We start from the raw sequence: 13,640 nt of genomic DNA on the forward strand, positions 1-13,640 counted from the left end.
CATGTTGCACAGTATCCAAGCCAGACCAAAAAACAGCAACGTTTCATGCCCCCAACATCGCCGAACCCTACATTTTATTTATTAATCCCTAATCTGCCCCCCCAACGTCGCGCAACTATATTAAATTTATTAACCCCTAATCTGCCGCCGCCAACGTTGCCGCCACTATAATAAATTTATTAACCCCTAAACCTAAGTCTAACCCTAACTCTAACACCCCCTAACTTAAATATAATTTAAATACATCTAAATAAATTTACTCTAATTAACTAAATTATTCCTATTTAAAACTAAATACTTACCTGTAAAATAAACCCAAAGCTAGCTACAATATAACTAATAGTTACATTGTAGCCATCTTAGGATTTATATTTATTTTACAGGCAACTTTGTATTTATTTTAACTAGGTACAATAGTTATTAAATAGTTATTAACTATTTAATAGCTACCTAGTTAAAATAAAGACTTCTGCCCCTTGTGCCCGGCTGAGTGAAGACGGCTTAAGGTAGGGAGATCTTTAAGGGGGTAGTGTTAGGTTTTTTTTTAAGGGGGGATTGGGTGGGTTTTAGAGTAGGGTTGGGTGTGTGGGTGGTGGGTTTTAATGTTGGGGGGGTATTGTATTTTTTTTGCAGGTAAAAGAGCTGATTACTTTGGGGCAATGCCCCGCAAAGGGCCCTTTTAAGGGCTATTTGTAATTTAGTATAGGATAGGGAATTTTATTATTTTGGGGGGCTTTTTTATTTTATTAGGGGGATTAGAGTAGGTGTAATTAGCTAAAACAAATTGTATTTATTTTTTTAATTTTCTGTAATTTAGTGGGGGGTTTTGTACTTTAGTTTATTTAATTTAATTCTAATTAATTGTAGTTAGTTTATGTAATTAATTTAATGATAGTGTAGTGTTAGGTGTAATTGTAATTTAGGTTACAATTTATTTTACAGGTACATTTGTACTTATTTTAACTAGGTAGTTATTAAATAGTTCATAACTATTTAATAACTATTCTACCTAGTTAAAATAAATACAAAGTTGCCTGTAATATAAATATAAACCCTACGATGGCTACAATGTAACTATTAGTTATATTGTAGCTAGCTTAGGGTTTGTTTTACAGGTAAATATTTAATCTTAAATAGGAAAAATTTAGTTAATTATAGTAAATTTAATTAGATGTATTTAAATTATATTTAAGTAAGGGGGGTGCTAGGGTTAGGGTTAGATTTAGGGGTTAATACATTTAATATAGTAGCGGCGACATTGGGGGTGGCAGATTAGGGGTTAATAAATGTAGGTAGGTGACGGCGATGTTAGGGCCGGCAGATTAGGGGTTAATAAAATGTAACTAGTGTGAGTGCGGCGGTTTAGAGGTTATTGTATTTATTAAAGTGGTGGCGATGTCCGGTCGGCAGATTTGGGGTTAAACATTTTAGTTAAGTGTTTGCAATGTGGGGGGTTAATAGGTAGTTTATGGATGTTAGTGTACTTTTAGCACTTTAGTTAAGAGTTTTATGTTGCAGCGTTAGCCCATAAAACACTTAACTACTGACTTTTACCGCTCACTTTTTTCAGCAATCGTAATACCGGCATTAGGAAAATCCCATTAAAAAGATAGGATACGCAATTGACGTAAGGGGATTTGCGATATGCGAAAATCGTGGGGAAAAAGTGAGCGGTACACCTGTACCTGCTAGACTCGTAATACCAGCAGGCATTAAAAAGCAGCGTTGGGACCCCTCAACGCTGCTTTTTAAGGCTAACGTAAGACTTGTAATCTAGGCGAGAGTATCTCACAATTTCTGATATATTTTCACAAGGATTCACAAGGACAGTAAAACGGGCAGCTATACTAATTATTTCAGTATTAATTATGACTGCCAAATATGTTTGAATACTCTTAAACAACAACATTAACTCATTACATATATGTAAGTATTATTTTAATATAATTTTGATTAATTTTATAATTAGCATGTTTAAAATTCAAACACTTCATTGTAATCATAAATGAGAATTTAAATGAAGAATTTAGACTTTCTGTAATAGAGATTTTGACATAAATCTAGTCTTGATAGTCAGCCATTAATGTAAATATCATCCAATATATGAAACTTACATTTTTATATATACTTGACATGCTGGTTGTAACTGTATCCCTCTGTTATTCTTTTCACTTTTTAGGTTTTGCCACTGAATTTTAAATCCATGGGGAACAAAAAACACTGAACACCTAAAAGAAGTTTTAATGGTCCAGGAGCAACATTCCTATATCATATGTCAACAAAACCCACTATAGATATCATTCCAATGAGTGTGCAATGAATACCTTAGGTATGTTTTGGGGAGGCTCTTATCGGTCACAGAACAGAATACCTAAAGGGGATTTATCGGACTGGTTATGGAATGAAGTGATTGGTAATAGGTTTGATATAACAACAGTAGGATATTAGGATTTAATGAAGTGGGATGTTAATTTAGGTGGATGTTGGGGTGAGAAGATTCCAATATTAAAGAGGTAAAGGGACAGTCAACACCTTACACTTACAATTTATGTTGTGTTCAGACAAGGCTAGCCACGGTCAGTTTGTTAGTATTAAATTCATTATTTTGCTGTTGTTATAAGTTAAACACAATAAGGGAAATATATACAGTATAGCAAGGTTCCATTTCTTGGAACAAAGATCTTACCAGTGTTGGAAATTCAGTTGTTCCAAGAAAGAACTACATAATGTGCATCAAAGACTCTAATGTATTCACTGACTCAAGGCTAGCTCAAGACTTAGTGCTGCTTAGATTTAAGATTTAAGAAGGAAATGCCATCTCCAACTCTCTATTCACTGCCATCTACTTCCAACAGTGATCAGTAGTCTCAAAGTTAAGTATATTAAGCATAAGAATAATTTATCTTAATATGCTCTTCCTTCATTCCGCTCCTGTCAGATCTTACCAGGGTCATGTGGTCCCACCAGTCCAATCATGCAGCTGCCCCTGTACTGCAGTAGAATTAGCTTACTGGTTTAACTATTGAAAGGAATAGGAAAAATATCTATTGGCCATAGATTGGGCCAAGATTGTTATTAGTAATATGTTATTAAAATATAACATGCATGATTTAAGATTTTTATAATACTTTTATTTAATTTTTTTTTTTTTTTCATAGACCTTTACGGTGTACATTTCTCTTGTAAGGTGTATCCAGTCCACGGTTCATCCATTACTTGTGGGATATTCTCCTTCCCAACAGGAAGTTGCAAGAGAACACCCACAGTAGAGCTGTCTATAAAGCTCCTCCCCTAACTGCCACCCCCAGTCATTCTCTTGCCACTCTCGACAAGAAAGGAAGTATCAAGAGATATGTGGTGACTTAGTGTACTTTTACCTTCAATCAAAAGTTTGTTATTTTTAAACGGTACCAGCGTTGTACTGTTTTACTCTCAGGCAGAAATTAGAAGAAGAATTCTGCCTGGAGGTTTGATGATCTTAGCAGCTTGTAACTAAGGTCCATTGCTGTTCTCACACATAACTGATGAATATGGGAAAACTTCAGTTGGGGCAACGGCCTGCAGTTTACCTGCTTTGAGGTATGTTCAGTATTTTTATTTCTAGAGAGATTAATAAGTTCTAGAAAATGCTGACAGAGCCTGTGTATTTGAGGTAAGTCTGATGCAGTGATTTAACAGCGATTGGGATCATGCTTACAAAACAGGGTAATACTCATGTTAATATTCATATTACTTAGTGACAAAACGTTTACATGACTTCCTAAATAGGACGTTTTTTCTTTGAGGGAGATAAGTCTTTATTTGGGGCCTAGTTTCCACATGGCTAGTCAGATACTCCCAGGAGTATTTTCTTAAGGCCCCTCTGACATCCAGTACATGGTGGGAGGGGCCTATTTTAGCACTCTAACTGCGCAGTTTTAATTCAGACTGAGACATCCAGCTTCCCTAGAGGAGTCCTCTGGCATCTGAGGACCATTTCAAATGGGTTATTTTTGCGCAAAATCGTATTTAAGGGCAGGTAGGAGCCTCAGCAGAGCTGTGGCAAGGTGCTCAATTGACTTTTAACGTTTTTTAACGTTTTTCAATCCGGTTTGGGGTCTAAGGGGTTAATCATCCATTTGCAAGTGGGTGCAATATTGCTTTAGTCCCTTACACACACTGTAAAAATTTCAAAGACTTTACTGTATTTTTACACTGTTTTGCAGTTTGAGTGCTAGTTTTTTTCTCTTAAAGGCACAGTAAAGTTTTTGTTTAATTACTGTTTTACATTTATTAAAGTGTTTTCCAAGCTTGCTTGTCTCATTACTAGTCTGTTAAACATGTCTGACATAAAGGAAACTCCTTGTTCAATATGTTTGGAAGCCATGGTGGAACCCCCTCTTAGAATGTGTACCAAATGTACTGAAATTTCTATAAACTATAAAGACCATATTATGGCGCTTAAAAATGTATCTCCAGGGGATTCTCTGACGGAAAAGAGGGAGATTATGCCATCTAACTCTCCCCATGTGTCAGAACCTATAACCCCCGCTCAAGTGACGCCAAGTACATCTAGCGCGTCTAATTCTTTTACCTTACAGGACATGGCGGCAGTTATGAATGCTACCCTCTCAGAGGTATTCTCCAAACTGCCAGGGCTAAAAGGAAAGCGAGACAGCTCTGGGTCTAGAACTAATACAGAGCTTTCTGACGCTTTAATGCCTGTGTCCGATGCACAATGCTCAGAAGCCGAGGCAGGTGAGCTTCTATCGGTGGGTGATTTTTCAGACTCAGGGAAGACGTTACTTCAGTCTGATTCTGAAATGACAGCGTTTAAATTTAAGCTTGAGCACCTCCGCTTATTGCTTAGGGAGGTTTTAGCGACTCTGGATGACTGTGACCCCATTGTGGTTCCAGAGAAATTGTGGAAAATGGACAAATTCTTTGCAGTACCTGTTTACACTGATGTTTTTCCAGTCCCTTAGAGGTTTTCGGAAATTATTACTAAGGAATGGGATAGACCAGGTGTGCCGTTCTCTCCCCCTCCTGCTTTCAAAAAGATGTTTCCCATAGATGCCGCCATACGAGACTCATGGCAGACGGTCCCTAAGGTGGAGGGAGCAGTCTCTACCCTAGCTAAGCGTACAACTATCCCCGTCGAGGACAGTTGTGCTTTCCTAGATCCTATGGATAAAAAATTTGAGGGTCTCCTTAAGAAAATTTTATACATCAAGGTTTTATTCTCCAGCCTCTTGCATGCATTGCCCCAGTTACTGCTGCAGCGGCTTTTTGGTTTGAGTCTCTTGAGGAGGCTCTATAGGTGGAGACCCCACTAGACGATATTCTAGACAGGATTAAAGCTCTTAAGTTAGCTAACTCATTTATTTCTGACGCCATTTTTCATTTAGCCAAGCTAACGGCTAAAAGTTCAGGTTTTGCCATTTTGGCATGTAGGGTGCTATGGCTTAAGTCCTGGTCAGCAGACGTTACTTCAAAGTCTAAGCTTCTTAACATCACCTTCAAGGGACAGACCCTATTCAGGCCTGGTCTGAAGGAGATCATTTCTGATATTACTGGAGGAAAAGGTCACGCCCTTCCTCAGGATAGGTCCAATAAGTTAAGGACCAAACAGAATAATTTTCGTTCCTTTCGAAACTTCAAGAGTGGCGCAGCTTCAGTTTCCTCTAATGCAAAACAATAGGGAAATCTTGCCCAGTCCAAACCAGTCTGGAGACCTAACCAGGCTTGGAACAAGGGGAAGCAGGCCAAGAAACCTGCGGCTGCCTCTAAGACAGCATGAAGGAGTAGCCCCCGATCCGGGACCGGATCTAGTAGGGGGCAGACTTTCTCTCTTCGCCCAGGCTTGGGCAAGAGACGTCCAGGATCCCTGGGCATTAGAGATTGTTTCCCAGGGATATCTTCTGGACTTCAAAGCTTCATCTCCAAAGGGGAGATTTCATCTCTCACAATTATCTGTAAACCAGATAAAGAGAGAGGAACAGGGGCAGGGCTTCTATTCAAATCTGTTTATAGTTCCCAAAAAAGAGGGAACTTTTAGACCAATCTTGGATCTCAAGATCCTAATCAAATTTTTCAGGGTCCCATCCTTCAAAATGGAGACTATACGAACCATCCTTCCTATGATCCAGGAGGGTCAATATATGACTACTGTGGACTTAAAGGATGCTTATCTCTACATTCCGATTCACAGAGATCATCATCAGTTCCTCAGGTTCGCCTTCTTAGACAGGCATTACCAGTTTGTGGCTCTTCCCTACGGGTTAGCCACAGTACCAAGAATCTTTACGAAGGTTCTAGGGTCCCTACTGGCAGTTCTAAGGCCACGGGGCATAGCAGTAGCAACTTACCTAGACGACATTCTGATACAGGCGTCGACTTTTCAAATCGCCAAGTCCCATACGGACATTGTTCTGGCCTTTCTGAGGTCTCACGGGTGGAAGGTGAATGAAGAAAAGAGTTCTCTCTCCCCTCTCACAAGAGTTTCCTTCCTAGGAACACTGATAGATTCAGTAGAAATGAAAATTTTTCTGACAGAGGTCAGGTTATCAAAGCTTCTAACTTCCTGCCGTGCTCTTCATTCCACTTCTCGGCCGTCAGTGGCTCAGTGTATGGAAGTAATCGCCTAATGGTAGCGGCAATGGACATAGTTCCGTTTGCCCGCCTACATCTCAGGCCACTGCAACTTTGCATGCTCAATCAGTGGAATGGGGACTACACAGATTTGTCCACTCTGCTAAATCTGGATCAAGAGACCAGGGATTCTCTTCTCTGGTGGTTATCTCAGGTCCATCTGTCCAGGGGAATGAGTTTCCGCAGGTCAGAGTGGACTATAGTGACGACAGATGCCAGCCTTCTGGGCTGGGGCGCGGTCTGGAACTCCCTAAAGGCTCAGAATTCGTGGACTCAGGAGGAAGCCCTCCTTCCGATAAACATTCTGGAACTGAGAGCGATATTCAATGCTCTTCAGGCTTGGCCTCAGCTAGCTGCGGTCAGGTTCATCAGATTTCAGTTGGACAATATCACGACTGTAGCCTATGTCAACCATCAGGGGGGAACAAGAAGCCCCCTGGCAATGTTGGAGGTTTCAAAGATAATTCTATGGGCAGAGGTTCACTCTTGCCATCTCTCAGCTATCCATATCCCAGGAGTAGAGAACTGGGAGGCGGATTTTCTAAGTCGGCAGATTTTTCATCCGGGGGAGTGGGAGCTCCATCCGGAGGTATTTGCCCAGCTGATTCAACTATGGGGCAAACCAGAACTGGATCTGATGGCGTCTCGTCAGAACTCCAATCTTCCTTGTTACGGGTCCAGGTCAAGGGATCCCCAGGCAACGCTGATAGATGCTCTAGCAGTGCCCTGGTCCCTCAGCCTGGCTTATGTGTTCCCACCATTTCCTCTCCTCCCTCGTCTGATTGCCAAGATCAAGCAGGAGAGAGCTTCGGTGATTTTGATAGCACCTGCGTGGCCATGCAGGACTTGGTATGCAGATCTGGTGGACATGTTATCCCTTCCACCATGGACTCTGCTGCTGAGACAGGACCTTCTACTCCAAGGTCCATTCAAACATCCAAATCTAATTTCTCTGTGGCTGACTGCTTAGAGATTGAACGCTTGATTTATCAAAACGTGGTTTCTCCGAGTCGGTCATTGATACCTTAATTCAGGCTTGAAAGCCTGTCACCAGGAAAATCTATCATAAGATATGGTGTAAATAACTTCATTGGTGTGACTCCAAGGGTTACTCATGGAGTAAAGTCAGGATTCCTAGGATATTATCTTTTCTCCAAGAAGGATTGGAGAAGGGATTGTCAGCTAGTTCCTTAAAGGGACAGATTTTTGCTCTGTCTATTCTTTTGCACAAGCGTCTGGCGGATGTTCCAGACGTTCAGGCGTTTTGTCAGGCTTTAGTTAGAATCAAGCCTGTGTTTAAACCTGTTGCTCCACCATGGAGTTTAAATTTAGTTCTTAAAATTCTTCAAGGGGTTCCGTTTGAACCTCTGCATTCCATAGATATCAAGCTTTTATCTTGGAAAGTTCTGTTTTTGGTAGCTATCTCTTTGGCTCGAAGAGTTTCAGAGTTATCTGCCTTACAGTGTGATTCCCCTTATCTGATATTCCATGCAGATAAGGTAGTTTTGCGTACCAAACCTGGGTTTCTTCCTAAGGTGGTATCTAATAAGAATATCAATCAGGAGATTGTTGTTCCGTCACTGTGTCCTAATCCTTCTTCAAAGAAGGGACGTCTATTACACAATCTTGACGTGGTTCGTGCTTTAAAGTTTTATTTACAAGCTACTAAGGATTTCCGTCAAACATCTGCATTGTTTGTTGTCTACTCTGGACAGAGGAGAGGCCAGAAGGCTTCGGCATCTTCTCTTTCTTTTTGGCTGAGAAGCATAATCCGTTTAGCTTATGAGACTGCTGGCCAGCAGCCTCCTGAAAGAAATTCAGCTCATTCCACTAGAGTGGTAGCTTCCACATGGGCTTTTAAAAATGAGGCCTCTGTTGAACAGATTTGTAAGGCGGCGACTTGGTCTTCGCTTCATACTTTTTCTAAATTCTAAATTTGATACTTTTGCTTCCTCGGAGGCTATTTTTGGGAGAAAGGTCTTGCAGGTAGTGGTGCCTTCCGTTTAAGTTCCTGCCTTGTCCCTCCCTTCATCTGTGTCCTAAAGCTTTGGTATTGGTATCCCACAAGTAATGGATGAACCCGTGGACTGGATACACCTTACAAGAGAAAACAAAATTTATGCTTACCTGATAAATTTCTTTCTCTTGTGGTGTATCTAGTCCACGGCCCGCCCTGTCACTTTAAGGCAGGTGTTTTTTATTTTTAAACTACAGTCACCACTGCACCCTATAGTTTCTCCTTTTTCTTGCTTGTCTTCGGTCGAATGACTGGGGGTGGCAGTTAGGGGAGGAGCTATATAGACAGCTCTGCTGTGGGTGTCCTCTTGCAACTTCCTGTTGGGAAGGTGAATATCCCACAAGTAATGGATGAACCTGTGGACTGGATACACCACAAGAGAAAGAAATTTATCAGGTAAACATAAATTTTGTTTTTTATATAACATTTTAGAGTATTATTTAAAAAAAAGTTCAATTCTTTATGAGTTTTGTTGTTATTAAATAAAATCACAATGTATGTTTTTACAGATTCAGAATATTTATTGACAATTGTTCACTCCTTCTACTGTTACTATGATTATTAAAAATACTGAAGAAAAACAAAAATCTTGTTTTGTACATTCCTTTACCAAGATATTCTAAATTTTATTCTGCTTGATATGATATAGAAACCTTATTTAAATAACTACACATTTTTCTTGTTCTATTAAACACGCACAATCATGCAGATGAAGTTTAAGTTCAATTTACTCTTCAATATTAAATTACAGTTTTCAAGTGCTTAAAACTTTGATTGTCTGAAAGAACTTGTCAGTTACGAAAACTAAAAATCTGAAGGAGATTCATCCAGAATTTTTTTGAATTATAAACTGATAACAAAGTTATTTCTATTTTTCAATAAAGGTTTACAATTGGAAACGTTAGTTAATTTACAAATACTGATTTGACTTTTTAAAATCAGATATTTAATCTTAAAGCAATATTACAGTAGGCTCCACCATTAAATGTCTAAATAAACATAAGGCAAGATAAAGAATCTTTATTTAAGAACATTTTCTTATTTTTAAATAAGGGATCTACATATTTCCCTCAAAACTAAAAGGTAGGTTTTTAAACTGTACCTGCATGTAAGGTCATTGCTTGCAGTGTTGTTAGCCAAAGACAGATCAAGAGGCAGCAAGGTGGCGTACACAGAAATGATAATCACAACCAAAGCACAGACTGTGTCAGTATATAGTTACAGGGGAGTGAGAGTAACTGTTAAATACTATGCCAAGCAACACCTATGAGCATTGTAAAATAAATGTACAAGCCAAGTCCCTGAGATTCTGACCATGCGCCAGTAAGTAGAAAACACAATGTGACAGATGGTCTATATACAAGTTAAGGTTATTGGCTTATAAATTAACATGGAAGACTTGGATTTAAAATGAATTAGAGCTCCATTTTCTGTCTATAATAAAATGTTTTTTTAAAAAAGACAATATTAAAATAAATACTATAAAATACATAATACTGTATATTGATACTGCACGGTACATTGAAAATTCACTGATCAATGGTTGTTCTACGTCACGTCAGTGATCCTATTTTTAAGAAAAAGGTGTGATAGTTGTATAACACATCATTTGCAACAGTTTAATATAAATTCCAAAGGCAACAGCCTCCATAAGCCTTGAAATTACTATTAGCTCTCTAAAGTGAGGTTTAACTTAGGCAAACAAAAAAATCCATGTCTCTATAACTATGCATTAAATCATAAGTAAATAGTACAGGTCTGTGACCTTTGACAGCTATTCATAAATTAATTGCTAAAATTGACCCTGAACAAATATGATTGAATGGTAAAGATGAAATACAATATAGAAATACAGCCCAAAATATAATAAGAAATAAATCTGGTAAAAAAATCCCAGAAACCAATAAAATTAAAAAATTTCATAGGTTATTACAGTAGCATACAATCTATGAGAATCCCCATTGAAAGTATATTGCAAACAATTAATTGACCCTTTTATGTTAAAGGGACAGGACATTAAAAGATGTTCTATGTTCTATTTAAACGAGATTTTTTTAAAATTTTTGACAGCGCTTTTTTCTTTTTTTCTTTTGATGTTTCTGTGCTCAACCCTCCAAAAAAGTGTTTTTTGTTGTTGCTTTTGTTAATATGTGAGTTGTCTCCATCAGCCAGTAAGCAGTAAAACCCCATGACATATTAATGCACTTCTTGTTAGTGTCACTTCAAATTTAGATAGTGTTCACTTAACCTTTTTGCCATGCAAACACAATTTTTTTACATTTAATAGTTGCTCCATTATTGATATTATAAAAGCATTTTAGTACTATTCCCCTTTAAGGGACACTAGCATTTCATTAAATACAAAAATAAAAACTATTTAAAGGGACACTGAACTCAAATTTTTCTTTCATGATTCAGATAGAGCATGAAATTTTAAGCAACTTTCTAATTTACTCCTATTATCAAATTATCTTTGTTCTCTTGCTATCTTTATTTTAAAAGCAGGAATGTAAATCTTAGCAGCCAGCCCATTTTAGGTTCAGCACCATGGATAGTGCTTGCTTATTGGAGGCTTACATTTACCCACCAATAAGCAAGCATAACCCAGGTTCTCAACCAAAAATGGGCAGGCTCCTATGCATCACATTCCTGTTTTTTTAAATAGCAAGAGAACAAAGAAAAATTGATAATAGGAGTAAATTAGAAAGTTGCTTAAAATTGTATGCTCTATCTGAATCATTAAAGAAAAAATTTGGGTTCAGTGTCCCTTTAAGTTAAAAAAATAAATAAAAAATAAGTAGGAAAGGATATGTAGTGTTGTGCTTACTTCCTGATTTGGTTAGATGGCACATTAAGGCTTCCATATAAAGATGATGTCATCAAGTAGGCTGTGCTTAGAATCAGAACAGTTCAGAGAAGCCACTTTGTGACAGTTTGGTGATGCAGTTATATATAAGTACAAGTAACAAGGACTGAACCTCAGAATCTGACAAGTGCTGCTAATAATAAGTATAATGTCATCTACAGATCAGTGCAGCAGGATACAACATCAGCTAGTCAGGAAGAGTAAGAACTGTCAGTTACACATTATAAGTTAAATATTTTTTTATTTTTGTATTTAATGAAATTCTAGTGTCCCTTAAAGGGGAATAGTACTACAATGCTTTTATCATATCAAGAATGGAGCAACTATTAAAAAAATTGTGTTTGCATGACAAAAAGGTTAAGTGAACACTATCTAAATTTGAAGTGACACTAACAAGAAGTGTATTAATATGTCATGGGATTTTACTGCTTAGTAGCTGACGTTAAAGGGACATAATACTCAAATGCTAAATCACTTGAAAGTGATGCAGCATAACTGTGAAAAGCTGACAGGAAAATATCAACTGAACATCTCTATTTAAAAAAGGAAAATATTTTACCTCAATATTTCTTCAGCTCAGCAGTATAAGTGCTATGTAAACAGTTATACTTCAGCTGCTGTCCAAATGGAAGTTAAAAAAAAAAATAGCCAATCGGCATCAACAGTGCTGAGGTTGTGCATTGCTTTGCTGTTTTTTAACGGTATTTCACTGAAATTTTGTGAGATTTCATAGTAAACTTCCTTAAAGGTATAGAAAAGTCAAAATTAAACTTGCAAGATTTAGATATAGCATGTAATTTTAAGACACTTTTAAATTAATTTCTATTTTCAAATATGCTTTGTTCTCTTGGTATCCCTTGTTGAAAAAGAATATGCACATATCCTAAACTAGTGTGAGCTAGCTTCTGATTGGTGCCTGCACACATTTGTCTCTTGTGACTGGCTAACTAGATGTGTTCAGCTAGCTGCCATTAGTGCAATTATGAGCCTTCAGCAAAGGATAACAAGAGAATGAAGTACATTTGATAATAGACTTAAATTTGTATGTCCTATCCAAATTATTACATTTTTTGGGGGGTTTCCTGTCCCTTTAAACTGAAAAGAAAAATAACATGACTGTGCACATGCTAAATTCACACTCCCTTGCAAGTCCTGGGATTAGCATCCTGATTAATGTATTGTGTGAATACTTAGGAAATTTGAGGTAAAATCTCTTCCTTTTTTACATAGAGATGTTCAAGTGATCTTTTCTAGTCAGCTTTTTACAGCTATGCTGCATCACTTTCATGTGCTTCAACATTTGGGTATCATGTCCCTTTATATTTTCTCATTTGTTGAGCTAAAAGAAAATGCAACTGAGCCTTAAAGGAACACTGAACTCATTTTTTCTTTTGTGATTCAGATAAAGCATGCAATTTTAAGCAACTTTCTAATTTACACCTATTATTTCCAATATCATTTGTATGCCGATGACATCCAAATCTACTTCTCTGCACCAGACCTATCTCCTTCCTTGCTAACCCATGTCACTAACTGTCTTTCTCACATCTCTTACTGGATGTCCTCCCACTACCTCAAGCTAAATCTCTCCAAAACTGAGCTCCTCATTTTCCCCCCATCTTCCAAAATCTCCACCCCCAATATCTCTATAACTGTCGACAACTCCATCATTACCCCTACCCCGCATGCCCGATGTCTCGGGGTCACATTTGACTCCGATCTTTGCTTCACTCCTCACATTCAGTCCTTGGCTAAAGCCTGCCGCTTCCACCTTAAAAACATCTCCAAAATTAGACACTTCCTTACACAAGACACAACTAAGATTTTAATTCACTCTCTCATTCTTTCCCGCCTTGATTACTGCAACTCTGTCCTCTCTGGTCTCCCCACCTGCCGCCTAGCTCCCTTACAATCCATACTGAATGCCTCTGCCAGACTCATCTTCCTTACACGTCGCTCTTCATCTGCTGTTCCTCTCTGCCAATCTCTTCACTGGCTTCCTCTTGCCTCTAGGATCAAACACAAAATTCTCACTCTGACATACAAAGCCCTCAACTGCACTGCTCCCCCCTATATCTCAGACCTTGTCTCCAGATACTCTCCCTCCCGTCCCCTTCGCTCTGCTCA

Source organism: Bombina bombina, chromosome 4, assembly GCF_027579735.1.
Source record: "Bombina bombina isolate aBomBom1 chromosome 4, aBomBom1.pri, whole genome shotgun sequence".
Lineage (NCBI taxonomy): Eukaryota > Metazoa > Chordata > Amphibia > Anura > Bombinatoridae > Bombina > Bombina bombina.